The following is a 6,271-nucleotide window of genomic DNA, read 5'->3' as shown; positions in this document are numbered from 1 at the left end:
GAAGCTAACAGGCACTGACAAAGTTTCATACAAGTACTAACATCTACTTATATGAAAGTTTTGAAATTTTCAAAATACTTAAAAAATGTGTTGCTACTATCGAAATGCAAGCTAAAAACACTTAAACGTATGAAAACTTTGGTCAGCCATACAAAACCACTAAGCGAAGCTAACAGACACTGACAAAGTTTCATACAATTACTTATATCTACTTATATGAAAGTTTTGAAATTTTCAAAATACTTAAAAAATGTGTTGCTGCTAACGAAATGCAAGCTAAAAACACTTAAACGTATGAAAACTTTGGTCAGCCATACAAAACCACTAAGCGAAGCTAACAGACACTGACAAAGTTTCATACAAGTACTAACATCTACTTATATGAAAGTTTTGAAATTTTCAAAATACTTCAAAAATGTGTTGCTACTATCGAAATGCAAGCTAAAAACACTTAAATGTATGAAAACTTTGGTCAGAAATACAAAACCACTAAGCGAAGCTAACAGGCACTGACAAAGTTTCATACAAGTACTAACATCTACTTATATGAAAGTTTTGAAATTTTCAAAATACTTAAAAAATGTGTTGCTGCTAACGAAATGCAAGCTAAAAACACTTAAACGTATGAAAACTTTTGTCAGCCATACAAAACCACTAAGCGTAGCTAACAGACACTGACAAAGTTTCATACAAGTACTAGCATCTACTTATATGAAAGTTTTGAAATTTTCAAAATACTTAAAAAAATGTGTTGCTGCTAACGAAATGCAAGCTAAAAACACTTAAACGTATGAAAACTTTGGTCAGCCCATACAAAACCACTAAGCGAAGCTAACAGACACTGACAAAGTTTCATACAAGTACTAACATCTACTTATATGAAAGTTTTGAAATTTTCAAAATACTTAAAAAATGTGTTGCTGCTAACGAAATGCAAGCTAAAAACACTTAAACGTATGAAAACTTTGGTCAGCCATACAAAACCACTAAGCGAAGCTAACAGACACTGACAAAGTTTCATACAAGTACTGACATCTACTTATATGAAAGTTTTGAAATTTTCAAAATACTTAAAAAATGTGTTGCTACTATCGAAATGCAAGCTAAAAACACTTAAACGTATGAAAACTTTGGTCAGCCATACAAAACCACTAAGCAAAGCTAACAGACACTGACAAAGTTTCATACAAGTACTAACATCTACTTATATGAAAGTTTTGAAATTTTCAAAATACTTAAAAAATTTGTTGCTGCTAAAGAAGTGCAAGCTAAAAACACTTAAACGTATGAAAACTTTGGTCAGCCATACAAAACCACTAAGCGAAGCTAACAGACACTGACAAAGTTTCATACAAGTACTAACATCTACTTATATGAAAGTTTTGAAATTTTCAAAATACTTAAAAAATATGTTGCTGCTAACGAAATGCAAGCTAAAAACACTTAAACGTATGAAAACTTTGGTCAGCCATACAAAACCACTAAGCGTAGCTAACAGACACTGACAAAGTTTCATACAAGTACTAACATCTACTTATATGAGAGTTTTGAAATTTTCAAAATACTTAAAAAATGTGTTGCTGCTAACGAAATGCAAGCTAAAAACACTTAAACGTATGAAAACTTTGGTCAGCCATACAAAACCACTAAGCGAAGCTAACAGACACTGACAAAGTTTCATACAAGTACTAACATCTACTTATATGAAAGTTTTGAAATTTTCAAAATACTTAAAAAATGTGTTGCTGCTAACGAAGTGCAAGCTAAAAACACTTAAACGTATGAAAACTTTGGTCAGCCATACAAAACCACTAAGCGAAGCTAACAGACACTGACAAAGTTTCATACAAGTACTAACATCTACTTATATGAAAGTTTTGAAATTTTCAAAATACTTAAAAAATGTGTTGCTGCTAACGAAGTGCAAGCTAAAAACACTTAAACGTATGAAAACTTTGGTCAGCCATACAAAACCACTAAGCGAAGCTAACAGGCACTGACAAAGTTTCATACAAGTACTAACATCTACTTATATGAAAGTTTTGAAATTTTCAAAATACTTAAAAAATGTGTTGCAGCTAACGAAATGCAAGCTAAAAACACTTAAACGTATGAAAACTTTGGTCAGCCATACAAAACCACTAAGCGAAGCTAACAGACACTGACAAAGTTTCATACAAATACAAACTTCCATACAAGTACAGTTTGTACTTGTATGAAAGTTTCTACTTGTATGAAACTTTGTACTTGTTTGGAAGTTTGTATTTGTATGAAAGTTTCTACTTGTATGAAACTTTGTACTTGTATGAAAGTTTGTATCTTGTACTTGTATGAAAGTTTGTATCTTCATACATTTTTCGTCATGTGAGGTGAGCAGGTCAGAAAACAATTTTAAGAAACGTATGAAAACTTTGGTCAGCCATACAAAACCACTAAGCGTAGCTAACAGACACTGACAAAGTTTCATACTAGTACTAGCATCTACTTATATGAAAGTTTTGAAATTTTCAAAATACTTGAAAAATGTGTTGCTACTAATGAAATGCAAGCTAAAAACACTTAAACGTATGAAAACTTTGGTTAGCCATACAAAACCAGTAAGCGAAGCTAACAGGCACTGACAAAGTTTCATACAAGTACTAACATCTACTTATATGAAAGTTTTGAAATTTTCAAAATACTTCTAAAATGTGTTACTACTATCGAAATGCAAGCTAAAAACACTTAAACGTATGAAAACTTTGGTCAGCCATACAAAACCACTAAGCGTAGCTAACAGACACTGACAAAGTTTCATACAAGTACTGACATCTACTTATATGAAAGTTTTGAAATTTTCAAAATACTTAAAAAATGTGTTGCTACTATCGAAATGCAAGCTAAAAACACTTAAACGTATGAAAACTTTGGTCAGCCATACAAAACCACTAAGCGAAGCTAAGAGACACTGACAAAGTTTCATACAAGTACTAACATCTACTTATATGAAAGTTTTGAAATTTTCAAAGTACTTAAAAAATGTGTTGCTGCTAACGAAATACAAGCTAAAAACAGTTAAACGTATGAAAACTTTGGTCAGCCATACAAAACTACTAAGCGAAGCTAAAAGACACTGACAAAGTTTCATACAAGTACTAACATCTACTTATATGAAAGTTTTGAAATTTTCAAAATACTTAAAAAATGTGTTGCTGCTAACGAAATGCAAGCTAAAAACACTTAAACGTATGAAAACTTTGGTCAGCCATACAAAACCACTAAGCGTAGCTAACAGGCACTGACAAAGTTTCATACAAGTACTAGCATCTACTTATATCAAAGTTTTGAAATTTTCAAAATACTTAAAAAATGTGTTGCTGCTAACGAAATGCAAGCTAAAAACACTTAAACGTATGAAAACTTTGGTCAGCCATACAAAACCACTAAGCGTAGCTAATAGACACTGACAAAGTTTCATACAATTACTAACATCTACTTATATGAAAGTTTTGAAATTTTCAAAATACTTAAAAAATGTGTTGCTGCTAACGAAATGCAAGCTAAAAACACTTAAACGTATGAAAACTTTGGTCAGCCATACAAAACCACTAAGCGAAGCTAAAAGACACTGACAAAGTTTCATACAAGTACAAACTTCCATACAAGTACAGTTTGTACTTGTATGAAAGTTTCTACTTGTATGAAACTTTGTACTTGTTTGGAAGTTTGTATTTGTATGAAAGTTTCTACTTGTATGAAACTTTGTACTTGTATGAAAGTTTGTATCTTGTACTTGTATGAAAGTTTGTATCTTCATACATTTTTCGCCATGTGAGGTGAGCGAGTCAGAAAACAATTTTAGGTAATGTATGAAAACTTTGGTCAGCCATACAAAACCACTAAGCGTAGCTAACTGACACTGACAAAGTTTCATACAAGTACCAACATCTACTTATATGAAAGTTTTGAAATTTTCAAAATACTTCAAAAATGTGTTTCTACTATCGAAATGCAAGGTAAAAACACTTAAACGTATGAAAACTTTGTGTTGCGACTAACGAAGTGCAAACTAGCATTGCACTGAGGCCGCGCACATATAAAAAATGTATGAAAATTAGTTTTAGCTAAGCAAAACTAAGTAAAAATAAGCAAATTTAAGCTTATTAACTCAAATATTAATACATCAAGTGTTGATATTTGATATAATTCCTAGTAAGACTGTTAGTTAAATTAGGATATGTTGATCATATAATGGTTTTCATATTCTAAACTAACAGTCAAATTTTAGAGGCGCTTGTTAGAGCTGCGGCAACAAGTACTCTATAAAAATGGTTGCTTGTATGAAAGTTTCCTAGCAGAAATGAAAAAGTGAAGACAAAACTAAGTAAAAATAAGCAAATTTAAGCTTATTAACTCAAATATTAATACAACAAGTGTTGATATTTGATATAATTCCTAGTAAGACTGTTAGTTAAATTAGAAGATGTTGATCATATAATGGTTTTCATATTCTAAACTAACAGTCAAATTTTAGTATGAGAAAATTTCTCATACGAAAAATGTGTTGCGACCAATGAAGTGCAAGGAGGTAACATTGCACTGAGGCCGCACACATATAAAAATGTATGAAAATTAGTTTTAGCTAAGCAAAACTAAGTAAAAATAAGCAAATTTAAGCTTATTAACTCAAATATTAATACAACAAGTGTTGATATTTGATATAATTCCTAGTAAGACTGTTAGTTAAATTAGAAGATGTTGATCATATAATGGTTTTCATATTCTAAACTAACAGTCAAATTTTAGTATGAGAAAATTTCTCATACGAAAAATGTGTTGCGACCAATGAAGTGCAAGGAGGTAACATTGCACTGAGGCCGCACACATATAAAAATGTATGAAAATTAGTTTTAGCTAAGCAAAACTAAGTAAAAATAAGCAAATTTAAGCTTATTAAATTAAATATTAATACATCAAAGTGTTGATATTTGATATAATTCCTAGTAAGACTGTTAGTTAAATTAGGATATGTTGATCATATAATGGTTTTCATATTCTAAACTAACAGTCAAATTTTAGAGGCGCTTGTTAGAGCTGCGGCAACAAGTACTCTATAAAAATGGTTGCTTGTATGAAAGTTTCCTAGCAGAAATGAAAAAGTGAAGACAAAACTAAGTAAAAATAAGCAAATTTAAGCTTATTAACTCAAATATTAATACAACAAGTGTTGATATTTGATATAATTCCTAGTAAGACTGTTAGTTAAATTAGAAGATGTTGATCATATAATGGTTTTCATATTCTAAACTAACAGTCAAATTTTAGTATGAGAAAATTTCTCATACGAAAAATGTGTTGCGACCAATGAAGTGCAAGGAGGTAACATTGCACTGAGGCCGCACACATATAAAAATGTATGAAAATTAGTTTTAGCTAAGCAAAACTAAGTAAAAATAAGCAAATTTAAGCTTATTAAATCAAATATTAATACATCAAGTGTTGATATTTGATATAATTCCTAGTAAGACTGTTAGTTAAATTAGAAAATGTTGATCATATATTGGTTTTCATATTCTAAACTAACTGTCAAATTTTAGTATGAGAAAGTTTCTCATACAAGTACTAAGTAGTACATATATGAAAGTTTTAAAATTTTCAAAATACTGTTAAAATGTGTTGCGGCCGCGCACATATAAAAAATAACATGTATGAAAATTTTGACTTCAATGTGTTTCTAAAAAAACTTGTATGTTAACTTTACTCATCATCAAGAAGCAAGCAGATGCTTTTTAAAATATTTTATTAATATAAATTCGATATAAATGAAATTTTATATTTCATATCATAGAAAAGATATACATTTTATAATAAATGTATATGTTTCATGTAATGGAAATTTAAGTAAATGTATGGTATATAAAAATAATTTTATTACTGAAATACCAAAATGAATAAATATCGTTCTTAAATATACAAGAGAACGAAAATTCTTTATTCAATAAATAATTGTAAAATTAAATACTACAATAAAGTACAAATGAAGCAACAAAAATTTTGTTAGTTGAACTTTATTATATTTGGGCTAATAAAGTCGATATATTTATACAGATGTGTTTTAAGCGACCAATGAAAGTAAGTGAGGTTTTCCTTACCTAGGCCGCTTACACAAAATATATTAGCGAAGCTCATATATATATAACTTGTTCACTTTCATTATTTAAATTGGTGCTTGTACGGTAGTATTATTTACAAAGAGAAAAATGTAAATGAAATATTACAATAATGTACAAAT

This window comes from Eurosta solidaginis, chromosome X (assembly GCF_040869045.1).
Source record: "Eurosta solidaginis isolate ZX-2024a chromosome X, ASM4086904v1, whole genome shotgun sequence".
Classification (NCBI taxonomy): Eukaryota; Metazoa; Arthropoda; class Insecta; order Diptera; family Tephritidae; genus Eurosta; species Eurosta solidaginis.
The sequence above is the reverse complement of the archived record's forward strand: the minus strand, read 5'-3'. Positions refer to the sequence as shown.